Here is a 12,791-nt window from a genome sequence, read left to right as displayed (position 1 = left end):
CCCTCCATTCGCTGTGTGTGACCTTGGATGAGTAACTGAGCTGTCTCAGTTTCCTCTGCCTGCAGTAACAAATTACCACATTCTTAGCGGCTGAAAACAACACAGATTTATTCTCTTATAGTTCTGGAGGTCAGGAGTCAGGGACAGGTCTCCCTGGGCTAAAATCGAGGTGTTAGTAAGGTTGCAGTCCTTTTGGAAGATCTAGAGGAAAACCGATTTCTTGCCTTTCCCCGCTTCTAGAGCCCCCCACATTCCTCGTCTTGGTGGTCCCTTCCTCCGTCTTCAAAGCCAGCAGCGGCCAGCGAGTCTTCTCACCCCACTGTCACTCTGACGCTGCTCTCTGAATCCCTCTTTCACTTGCAAATGCCCTGTGACTCCCTCCCCACCCCCACCCCCCCGCACCTGATCACGCAGGGCCCCCATCTCAGGCAGCTGATCAGCAACCTTAATTCCACCTGCGGCCTTAACCTCCGTTTGTCTGTGACCAACACAGTCATGAGTTCTGGGGATCAGGATGTGGACGTCTTTGGGGGGCCACCGTTCGGCTGACCACACTCACCTGGCCAGTCCTCATCCTCATCGTCTGTAGGATGAAACAGCAGCCTTGTTGCCTCAGGCTCGTTCTGAGGCTGAAAGGACAGAGAACACACACAGAGTCCTCAGCACAGAGCCCGTATACAGTAAGCACTTAACAAGGGGCGCCACCAGCCTCAGACTGCGGACTTGGCGGACAAGCGTTTCTGAGGGGCTGCAGCTGTGTTGGAAGAAAGACAGCAGCGGCTTGGGCAATAAACAGCGTAAAGTGAAACAGCCGCCCACCCCTGGGCCTCAAGGCGAGGGATCCCCATTCCGGGAGCTTCTTCTGCCGCTGCTGCTCGGACCAGGCGGAGGGCGCTCGCCGCCCCACGCGAGGGCTTGGGAGGGACGGAGGAAGGCCACAGCCGCCCGCAGGGTTTTGGCTGCTCCGTAACCAGGACGTCGGGGGTGCTGACCCTTGGCCCCCCACTAACCCAGCCCTCCCTTCCTCCACTGTCACCAACTGGAAATGGAGCACATGGCAACTCGAGCGTGCGGCAGCCGCCTGATCAGCGCCCTGCAGCTCGATGACACTGAGATGCGCCGGGAGTGGAGACGGTTAGGGAGGGGTGGGCTGGGGCCCCCAAGTCCTGCTGGCTTCACAGTCCTCCGCCGCAGCCTGGCTACACCGCCCGGGGTGTGGGTGCTGAGGAATGCTCAGTGAACAGCGATGCAGCCGGGAGGGGCTGGCAGGCAAGGAGATCAGAGTCCTAGCCCGGGCTCTGCCACTGCCTGGCTCTGCGCCTCAGTTTCCCCATCTGCAGGCGTGAGAATTACTTGGCGCTGACCACTCCTGAACCAATGGCTGCGGGAAGAGCAGAGAGCCCCGAAGGCTGTCCTCATCCTCAGCTGTCTCCCAGCCTCGCCCACCCCTCTCCAGTAGAATTACTGGGGTTCAAGAGACCAGTTCTACCAACTCAGCAAGCCCCCTGGGGCCCGAGCCCATCTTATAAATGAGGAATCTGAGGCACAGAGAGGGGAAGTGACTAGCTGAAATGACACACAGCTTAGAGGATCTCAGGCCTGGAGCTCCAGGGCCCCACTTCCGTGCCCACCAGAGCGACCAAGAGGAGCCTGCTCTGCGGACCCCGAGTGGCGAAGGAGAGAGAAATAAGGCAAAACTACACGAACCACCCACCCGACCCTGTCCTTCCTGCCTCTCCCCTCCCACCCCAGGTTTCTGGAAGCTGACTATGGGTTTAGTGCTCCCACTTGCACAGTCACTGATGTTGCCATAGCGGAACGAGCCTCGAGATGCCAGTGCCCTGGTCCCAATCAACCTTGTTTTTATTGATCTGTGAGCAGTTCAATTGTCTGGGAAAAGACAGCGCGTCAGCCAGCATCTGTCAGGCCCCTCTGCAACGCGAGGCCTCCCGCCAGCGCTGGGGGCCTCTGCGATGTCTGTTCACAAATGCAGAGCAAATGACACCCCTAGAGTGGGGGGATGCGCGGGAACGGCGCTGTATTGGCTGGAGCGCTGGAAATAAGTCTGCGTCTGAACATTTCTCCGTGTCTAGACAAGAAATATTGCCTGCCTGCCTAAAATATTAAAATTTCATACTCCGCTCCCAGGAGAGACCCTGTGGTTGTAAACATACAGAGCCCATTTGCGTTTTCCTTCTTTTTTCTTAAGTTTCCTTTTTATGGCCAGTTCTGTCGGCTGCAGAGCTGGGGAGATGGTGTAAATTTCGGGATTCAGGTGCTCCCTGCCTTCTCCATCATGTCCCCGCTTCCAAGGGTCTGGGAACAAGTCCTGCCCTTGTCACTGGGCAGCTGTTTGGCCTCAGGCCTCGAGCCTCAGTTTGCTCGTTTGAGAAATGAGCATGATACTTCTGACCTCACCGGGTCACTCTGGGGCTGGATGGAGCAGTGAACAAGAGAGCCGCTGCTCCCGGTTGATAGTGTGCCCCAGAACTCACGTCCACCTGGAAGCTCAGCGTGCAGTCTTGTTTGGAACCAGTGTCCTTTCAGAGGTATCAAGCTAGGATGAGGTCGTGCTGGAGTAGAACCAGCCCCGACCCAACATGGCTGGTGTCCTTAGAAGAAGAGAAACGGAGACGGCATATCCGTCAGCTCGGGCTGCGGTAACCAAAGACCACACGCATTCACTTCTCACGGTTCTGGAGGCTGGGAGTCTGAGATCTGGGTGCCAGCAGAGTGGAGTTCTGGTGGGAACCTCTTCCTGGCTTCTAGACAGACACCTTCTCGCTGCGTCCCCACATGACGGGGAAACGGAGAGCCAGCCAGCAAGCTCTCTGTGCCTTCTGATCAGGGCACTAATCCCCTCGTGGGGGCCCCGCCCTCACGGCCTCATTTAAATCTCATACCTCCCAAGGCCCCTTTGCCAATACCATCATGTTGGGGGTCAGGGTTTCAACACATGAATTTTGGGGGGACACACTCAAGCCATAATACACAGAGGAGAAATCCACAGAGGGAAGATGCCGTGTGGTGACAGACACTGTTCTGTCCTTCAGGGGAACGATGTCTAACCCTAAGTCCGAGGGACCTCTGGCCTGCCTCTTCAACAGACATTCCTGGAGCACCTGCTTTCTGCCCGTTCCAGGCCCTGCCAGCCAGGAGTGAAAGGGACAACCCGGGGCCTGCCCTCCGGAACTCAGTGCTGTGATGGGGAGCTGAGTCTGGACTTGGGGGCTAAGGAGAGGCTTCCTGCATGAGGTGACCGCTGCACTGAAGGAGTGAGGAGGTCAGCCAGCTGCAGCAGGGCTGGGAGTGGTGGTGATAGAGAACACACTCAGCTGGGGAAGCAGCAACACATGCAAGGACCCTGTGGCAGGAGATGGTGGGGCCCAGATGAGGAACTGGGAGGATCCTGTGCTGCCGTAGCCTGGGACACCAAGGGACTGGGCAGTAGGAAAGGAGGAGAGCAGACGGATGGACACAACCCTGGCAGACAGGGCCCAGACGTTGGGACTTGGGCGTGAAGGCTGCGAGGAGCCACACAAGAGCTCAAAGAGGAGCAACAATGGCACGTGTGCAGTTTGGAAAGCTCATTCACCCAGGGCAGCGCCCTTCCTGCCAGCTGTCTTCTCTGCAGGCAGAGCTGGGGGAGGGGGCCTTGCTGGGTCCTCCTTCCACGCTGGGGCCCAGCACCCTCCTAGAGGGTCCAGCCCTGAAGTGGAGGCCTGGGGCTTGCACCTGCAGGGGTGCCTACGGGCCACAACAAGGAGTAGAGTGACACAGGAGAGGAGGGGCCAGACTGGGCAGAGACCTGAGCAGGCCTCCGCGGAAGACCCAGGGGTGCCCAGCCATCGGTCCGCCCGCAGAGGAGCCAGCTGGTCAGGGCGGCCCCCAGCTGCGTCCCCGGGTGCCCTGAGGGCCATGCATGCTTTTTCCCCAGAGACGGCTCTGAACAGGATGTCCCAGCCCTTGCCACCAGCAAGGGGTCACAGGAGCGGCACTGGGGACACCGCAGCCAGAAGCACCTGAGCAGCAGGTCGACCTTGCCTGACCCTCCAGGGCCGGGGACCACCACCCCAGCCTCGTCCTCCACCTGGCATGCTGCCGGCCCTCTGTGCTAGTATTTACCGAGTGTTTTTATTTAAATTCTCCCTCATTTCCTTAACTTAAATACACCTCTTTAAAGGAAATGACAGGGGCTGAAGCGCTGGTGATGTATTCTTTCCTAGTCCACATCACAACAAATGCTAACAATGAGTCGAAACGGTATCTCCATTTATCCCCAAAAAGCACCCACTCACCAGCCCCTTGGTTTCACAGGTGCGGAAACCGAGGCCAGAGAGGCTGGGCGCTTGCCTTGAATCACAAAGCAAGTGGGTGGGACATGCGGAGTCTCCTGGTGGGTCCCCCTCCAGCCTCCTTCCCACCCACATGGCCCTTTCCCTGTCTCCCACCTGAGGCGGTGAGCATCTAGAGCACAGGGCTGAGCCCACACTCCCTTTGCTGTCACCACTGTACATAGTAGGTGTTTTATCAAAGTTTATTCACACAAATGGTTGACTAGATTGTGAGCTCCATGAGAGGATAGAGCTGGGTCTGTATTGTTCCCAGCTGTCTCCCAGAGCCTAGAAGGCAGCCTGGCACATAGTAGGCTCTTTATCAAAATCCGATTGGTCAAACAATTGCATAGACCATACACTCTGTCAGGACTAGAAATGGGTCTACTTTGTTTCCAGCTCTGTCTCCAATGCCTGGAAAACTACCTGCACCAAGTAGGTGCTTTAGCACATAGTTCAATTACTCAATTACATGGAATGTGGGTTGTGTGAGAACTGGGCCTGGATCTGTCTCATTGGCTGCTCTCTTGGTGCTGCCTAGAACGCTGTCTGGTGCATTTTCATTGCTCGGGAACGTTCACTACAACTAAATGAATGATTGAAGAGTGAGAGTAGTCTGAATGGCTCTTTGACATAGTTTGGACTGAAAATCTGCTTGTCTGAACCCATCTGGTCATTAAGCAAAATTGAGTCCAACCCGCATGGGCAGACCAACCAGGGATGGGAGGGATGGCCAGAAACGGTCCCTGTGCTGACACTTCGTCTGCAGGCCGAGCGTCAGGCTGGGGTCCAGTATCACAGTCTCCAAGCCCCTCGCATCTCCCACTCCTCACAGGGGGTTAGTTCCTGGGCGGAGTGGGCCTCCGACCCCCCCCCCCCAGTGCTGGCCTTCTCTGGGGGTCCCCAGGGCCAGGGGGTGCTCTGGGCTCTCACTGTCCTGCCAGTCTGCCCAGAAAAGCCCTTTATATTGATGGCGGAAGTTCCAGGGGCTGCTGCCTGGCTCCCTCCACTGAAGTGCCCACGAGGGGCTGTCAGATGACCCCGAGGGAGACCCAGACCCAGAGAGCCGGCTCCCCACAGACGGCCACCGCCCCTCCTGGGAAGCTCAGCATAGTCTGGCGGCCCCACAGCTGAGCTCCCGCTGTCCAGAGCTCCTTGCCATTGGTCTTCTCACAGGCTCCCTGTGGCAATCCTGGGGGTGCACCAAAAATGACCATCCCTCTCTGACAGGAGTGGAAACTGAGGGCCGGATGGTTTAAGAATCCAGCGCTTAGGACATGCTTTAACCCAGCACAAACCTAGCCCTTGCCACAAGCTTATGGATTGGATTCGCAGGAGAGAAAAGGGCTCAGAAAGCTTGAGTAAGCTGCCTAGGGTCACACAGCTCGCATTCAAACCCATAGTTGCCAGGCACCAAGACCTGTGTTCCATCCACCACACCCCACTCCTTCTTCAACTTGGGTGTAATTCAACCACACCGGCTCATCTTGGATTGAGCACCCACTGTGTGCACACACTGAGCTTCCCCACAGCCTTCTGAGGCACCTCGGGCCCCGTCCGTTATGGGTTGAATTGTGTCCCAAAACTGTGCTCAAGCCTTAACCCCCAAATTCTCCCAGGTCCTCGGAATGTGATCCTCTTTGGAAATGGGATCCCTGGGGAGGTAATCTGCTAAGTTGGGGCGGGGTCCTACTGGAATACGATGGGTCCCTATTCTGACATAACTGCCGTCCTTCGAAGAAGACGACCACGTGGAGACTCAGACGCGCGGAGAGTGGCACGTGATGATGGAGGCAGAGATTGGAGTGACGGCTGCAAGCCCAGGGCACCAAGGATTGCTGGCAAACCACCCAAAGCTAGGAGGAGGCCAGGAAGACGCCCCCAGGGTTCGAGATGGGGCACGGCCCGGAGGACACCTTGACTTTGGACTTCTGGCCCCCAGGAGCGTGCAAGAAGAAATTTCTGCTGTTCTAAGCCACCGAGTCTGCGGCACTTTGCTATAGCAGCCCCAGGAAATGAGTACCCGTTTTACAGGTGACAGCCCTGGGGCTCTAAGGGGACATGAGTGGCACCGGCTCACACTCTGGGACCAGGCAGAGCCCGCCTTCCGACTCGGGCCGACTCCCACCCCCACCAACCATCATGTCTGTTCAGTTAAATGCTTGTGGGGCTCCAACAACACCTGTGTCCTCAGATGGGGCTCCCAGACGGTCCTGGCCGATGGTGGCCTCACTGCTCGTGAGCTTAGGGCCCACCTGGTGGACACCACCCAGCGGAGGCACTGACCCTGCCACGTGGCCCTGCCTGGGTCTGGAACTGCCCCGCCACTTCCCCCCACACACAGGCCCTTCCTAACATGCCACGCACACACGCACTCACACACGTGCACCGCTGAGAATAGTGCAGGGAGCCCAGCAGTGACAACGTGGATGGCTGTCCTTGTGGTCCCACTTCCCAGCTCGGCTGCTGCTCTCACAGCGCATGTCAGCCAAGCCCCTGCAGAGGTGGTGCAGCCCCCACGGCCTCCTGGAACAGGAGGCCACAGTGGAGTCTGGTTCTGAGACAGCCAGGACAGGGAAGATCCTGAAAGACTGTCAAAACGGGAGAGCGAGGCCTGGGGAGGGGGTCACTTGGCCGGCTGGCAGGTCTGAAGTCGGGCGGAGTGGAGCGCCCACCATGTCCGCGAGCCCCTTTGCAGGCTGCCTGGTCTCAAGCGCACAGGGAGTTACCAGTGCAGCCTTGGGGCCAGGGGTCCCTGCTCCTCTCCACGGGGCCGACGGTCAGCAGGCGTGGGTCTAGCACGTCCCCCCACCAGCCCTGGTGAGCAACGTGGAGCCAGCTGCCGTTCCCAGGAACGCACAGTCTAGCAGGGGAGAAGGACCCGAAATAACTAGACGGCTGCGTCACACACACAGAGAACTTAAGGAGAAATTACTGTGAGTACTTAGCCCTGAAAACGGGTGGAGAGAAGGGAGCATTAGAAGGAGCCCGGTTCCTCTGTTACCCCACTTGGAGCTGGGCGTCTCCCAGGCGGAGAATGATTCTAGAGCTTAAAGATGTCATATTTCACACGAGGGGCTGAGGCCGGGCTTCAGCGGGAGCTCTGGCTTCAGCGGGGGCTCTGAGCAATCCTGCCTGAGTCTGGAGGAAACCAGGTAATTCTGACTAGGGGGTTTTCACCTGATGCTATGACTTTTTAACCTAACCTCTGCAGGCGATGACTCCCGGCCGTCAATCACTCCAGACAATTAGCATAAACGCAGATGCGAGTGCAGCAAGAGGCCCTGAGCTCTGGAGGAGCTGGAAACGCTCACGCTGAGGCCCAAGGAGGAGGACGACAAGAGAGGCAGGAACAGCGCTCCAAAAGGGGGAGCAGCTGGTGGGACGGCCTGGAATGGGGGGGTGGGAGTGTGGCCCTGGGTGAGTCACTGTGGCAGTCAGCTGTTACTGTGTCACAAGCCACCCCCAAACTCGACAGTTACTTAATCTGTGAGGCTGCGGTCAGTGACTTTCTTCTGATCCGTTCTTCTGATCGCAGCTGGTTGCTTGTGCATCTGGGGTCAGCTGTGGGGCAGGGAGGCAGAGGGGTTTGGTGGCAGGGCCTCTGTTACCTGCCCTCTTCCTTTAACACGCAATTATTGAATACCCACTGTATTAGAGTTCTCCAGAAAAACAGAACCAATAGGATGTGCGTGGATATATAGAAAGAGATTTACTATATGGACTGGACTCACACTTTTGGAGGCTGACAAGTCCTAGGATCTGCAGGCGGTGAGCTGGGCATTTTCTCCTGAAGTAGCCGTGAGTCTGAGTAGGGCCCTGGCCTTTCAAAAGGACTTGTCTGAGGACTGAACTCAGCGTGCTCGGGGAGACGGAGGAGGGAGGGCAGAGAGGGGGGGAGGGCCGGAGGAAACCGGGCACAGAGGGGCCGCAGGTGCGTTACGACTGTTGAATGGTGAGCACCCGAGAGGGAGCCAGCCAGTCTCGAGGTCTCACTGTTCTTTTCACCAGCAATCTCACGTACACACCTCGGGAAGCGGCGTCCACACCTCAGGAGCTGACATGAACACCTCATTTTCCAGATGAGGAAACCAAGGCTACAGGAGCTAAAGGACGTGCTCAAGACCAGCAAGGCAGTAAGGGCTGGGGCCAGACTCAGCCCCATGACAGCGCGATGCCAGGTCAGACGGGACGGGTGAAGTTCACCGAATCGCTTTTATGTTCCGATGTCACACTCTTGCTTGTTTCAAAGAGGCAGGTCTGTGTTCCTTAAGTAAAGCCACTTCCAGGTGGGAAGCGAGGAAAGAAGGAGGGAGGGAGAGAGGGAGGTGAGGGGTGGAAGGAGGGAGGGAGCCAACCTCTGACTCCTCTTTTCTCAACAGACAGACAGAAACTAAAGCCTTTCTCTCTCCATTGACTCAGACACTGTCTTCAGAACTCATGGAAATCAACATAAATTTTTTGGCACTTATCAGACAGAAGCAGCCTTCCACGCCCGGAGCGGCCGAGGGAGTGGGCAATCAGACGATGCTGGTACAGAGAGGAGGAACTGAGATTGCTAAATTTCTGGGCTTTTCTTTCTCTAAGTTCCATCTGTACAAAGGGGATTATTGCTGGGTTAACTGGTTTTAATATAAACTGCCATAATATTTTAATACAAATTGCTGTAACATTTTTTTCTGCAAATAAGGATACAAAAATCTTCCCCAACCTGTGCACAGGAGGACTCGGGGCTGAGGGGTGGAGGGCTGTGGGGCAGAGCATGCACCGAGGATTGTGTCCCTGAAGCAGGCAGCGACTTTCTTTGCAGAGACAGGTGGCGTGATAACTGCGCAGAAGACAGCCAGGCCTGCGCAGTGAAGGGTCCCTTGGAGCCACCACACGCCACGAGGCCAGGGGAGGGCAGGGGGTCAGCTGCCCCAGCCCAGCAGTGCTCTGAGGACTCTGCTGAGTCCGTCACAGCGAATTCCTGTCTGGAGACTTTCGATCCTTTCAAACACACTGCGAAAAACTCCTCGTTGTACGTATTTGAGAGAATATGACGAACCCAGCAAAGTCGGGAACTGCTGCCCCAGGCCAGCCCTGTGTGATCAAAATGTAATGTAAGTCACATTTTAAATTTTCTAGGAACCCCATTTAAAACAGAAAAAGAAATGATGACATTAATTTTAATAATATATTTAACTCAACATATCCAAAATATTATCATTTCAACATGAAAGCAAATTATTATCTTCACTTTTTTTTTTTACACCGTGTCTCTGAAATCTGCTGTGTATTTTACACACGCTGCACAGCTCGGTTCAGATTGGCCGCATTCTGAGTCGCCACCTTGGACAGGTCCAGAAGCTCTGGGGGCGGGAGCACACCCAGGTCCACGCATTCAGTGTGCGTCTACTGAGCAGCCGCCGTCCACCGTGCCTGCTGTGGGTGCAGGAAGGGAGAGAGGCCTCTCCTGACTTCTGGGGGCTCCCTGGGCAGAGAGGAGGTGGACAAGGGACGTCTGGGCCGCTTGAACCCCGGCGTGTCATCCCAGCACCCACTTAAAAGCTTCCACAGCGGGATGGAAGCTCCCCATCGCCCCAGAGAGGTCAGTTACTAAAGAGGCTTTTCTTACACAGAGTAAAGACCAGCCTCACTGTCCTTTTCAGCCACTGAAACTGGTTCTGCCTTTTGGAGGCACAAAGAATAAGGCTTCTCCTTCTTCCTGGGGATAGTCACTCATTCCTTCATTGTTCGGTCACTCGACTGGCATTCAGGGAGCACCTGCAATGTGCCAGGCTGTGCTCAAGGTGCTGGGGATGCAGCTGTGAACAAACGGATCTGCACCAGGACCTGGGAGACGATGGGGCAAATATGAGAATAAGCAGGCAGTGACACCCCTGAGAGGTGGGGACCCCAAGGCGGGGGCCAGCCTCATCTGCAGGCTTGCCAGAGGGAACACTCCTGAGATAAGACTTGGGAGATGAGGGCAGTTACCTTGGGTGGGGCAGGCGTGTCTAGGGGAAGGCTGTGGAGGAGGAGTGGTTCGGGGAGCACGTGCTCAGGCCCAGGGGGCGAGGGGACCTCTGGAGGCCTGTGCATTCTTCCAGATGGCTGAAATGCAGACCTGTGCTGGGGCAGAGAGGCAGGAGATAAGGTGGAGGCATTGAAAGAGCACAGAGGGGCTGCACGTGGCATGCTAAGAAGTCTGGAATGTTCTAGATTTTATCCCGAAGGCACTGAGGAATGCTTCAAGATAGCACCCAGGCTCTCCCACACTTTGCCCCCAAACCTTCCCCCTCCTGCTCCTGGTTCCCTCCTCAGATAACCAGGAAAGCAGCCCCTCCGGCTCCTGGTCCTTCCAGTTGTTCCGGTCTGCACTGAGCTGGAACGCTGGCCCGGGCTGCTCTGAAGGCTTCTGAGGTGAGGGGTGGAGGGCAGAGCTCACATGAGAGGAGGGCCACCACCCACTCCAGGCCTCCACCCTCCTCGCTGGTCTCTCCCTTCCACTCCTGTCCCCCGCAGCCCATTCCCTGCAGACCCCCACTCCGAGATCTTCTCAAACAGCAGACGGGCCATGGCGATCCCAGCACCCTCCCCGAGGCCAACCAGGCCCATGTGGACAGCCTTGCCCGCCCCCATTCCCTCCGTCTGGTCCCCTCTGCTCTCCTGCCGCCGTGGCCGTCTTCCTTTTCCCACTTCCAGGTCTTTGCACATGCTGCTCCCTCTGCCTGGAATGCTCTCGCAGGCCGGCTCCTAGCGGCCTTCAGATGTCAGCTAAGCCAGCACCCCCTGGGGAGACCAAGGATGCCACCCTTCCCTTGGCGCTTTGCTGGCGCGGATCCCAATTTGTCATGATTTTCTATTTGTTTGTGACTGTTTACTATCTCTCCCCCAACCCAAGAGACCATGAGCTCTTGCTGTTGGGTCCTCAGCTTCTAGAACAGTGCAAGCGCAGGAGAGGCGCCCAGCAAACAGGTGTTGAGCGAATGAATGAAGTTATTCAAACCTTTCCCAGCCAAATCCTCTTCGTCTGTAAACGGGAATCACCACCCCCATCTTCCCGGGGACTCTGCAGGGACTCACTGAGACACCGTCTATGAAACTTTGGATTCAGGTACGGCCGGTGGTGACCACAAGCCCTCACACCCACCTGTGACCCCTAGCCAACGCGACACTTGAGGGCACAAATTCTGGGTTCAAACCGCCTGGCCTCACAGCCTGGCTCCTCCACATCTGGGCTGGTGACCTTGGGCACGTCTGGTGCCACAGTTTCTTCATCTGCACAAAGGATGTGCTGCTGTGAGGAGGGAAGGAGCCAATGCACATGGAGCTCTTAGCAAGCGCCTGCCGTGGAGATGGCCGTAGGAATGGCGGCTGCTTGTGGAAAACAGAGCTGGAGGCAGAGACCCACAGTGACGCCTAGAGGGAGGCAGGGGGAGGGGAGGCGAGGCGGGAGCAGTCACGGGGGCAGCACCCAGCGGGCCACAGCTGGTCACGGAGACACAGCTGCTGCTCCGTCAGGCAGGATGTCCCCAGAAAGCCTCTAGAGACCCCTGCATCCTGGACCAGTCTGCCAGAGGAGGGTGACTCATCTCCCAGTTCCGTCGCCTCTCCTGAGTGGGTCGGAGTTCTGCCCTGCTGGGTGTTGACTGCTCCCCCATACTTTCGGGGTGTGTTCTCAGCCCCTTGGTGTGGCCGCTGGAGAAACTAGAGCACCTGAGAGTCCTCTCCAGGTAAACCTAGGCCCCGGAGTAGCTGTGGCCCCAAAACTGAGGGCAAGATGTGGGCTGTGCCTAAGCCAGGCCCTCACTAGGGGCAGGGTGCGGGGCAGGGGTTGCGGGGCCTGGGGTTAGGGATGTGACAGCTACAGAGCTGAGCTGTGGTTCCCGACCTTGGGAATAGAGTGCTCCTTCTCTGGGGAAAGCCTCTGAGGCCCAGGGAGCAGGTGAGACCATGCGGAACCTGGCGGGGCACATAAACTGGGCAGGGGTGCCTACACCATGTACCAGTTCTCTGGTCCCCACCCCACCCTCTCCATGACAGGCCAGGTGTCAAGTCTCCTGCACCAAGTTGCTGTAGAAAATAAATCCACGTTTCTAAAGCGCTAAGAACAGTGCCCAGCGTGGAAGAAGCATGACATGAGAGTGCACAAATAAGTAAATAAATCTAGGTATTTCTCATGAAAATGGCATGCCTGGTTTCCGGTCTGTGTCTTGTCATTTAGTGTATTTCGTTTTTCTCTGGCCAGAGTTAGGCAGGTGACGGCTCTGTTTCCCTCCGATGAGGGGCCAGGTGGGGGAAAGCTCACCAGCCCTCGTGGCCCCTGCCCTGCTTCTGGGCCGGTCCCCCACCTCTGCCCCCTGCACCGCGGCTGCCGCTGGAGCTCCTGCCCTCCATCGCTGGGGCTGCTGCAGGCTCTGCTCCATTTTTCCAGAGTCAGAACTAGTGCTGAAAGCGTCATTTAAAAATAAA

General features: G+C 57.0%; 1 long non-coding RNA gene across 1 annotated transcript; it reads left to right on the top strand.

The window, feature by feature from the left end:
- Nucleotides 1-7,508: 7,508 nt before the first annotated feature.
- LOC139040276 (uncharacterized) lies at nucleotides 7,509-12,441 on the top strand. Its single transcript, XR_011494448.1, has 3 exons — nucleotides 7,509-8,105; nucleotides 8,417-8,592; nucleotides 8,757-12,441. It is a non-coding gene; the product is annotated as an uncharacterized lncRNA (long non-coding RNA).
- Nucleotides 12,442-12,791: the final 350 nt, after the last annotated feature.

Source organism: Equus asinus, chromosome 15 (assembly GCF_041296235.1).
Source record: "Equus asinus isolate D_3611 breed Donkey chromosome 15, EquAss-T2T_v2, whole genome shotgun sequence".
NCBI lineage: Eukaryota > Metazoa > Chordata > Mammalia > Perissodactyla > Equidae > Equus > Equus asinus.
This window is presented reverse-complemented; position numbering and strand designations above follow the sequence as displayed.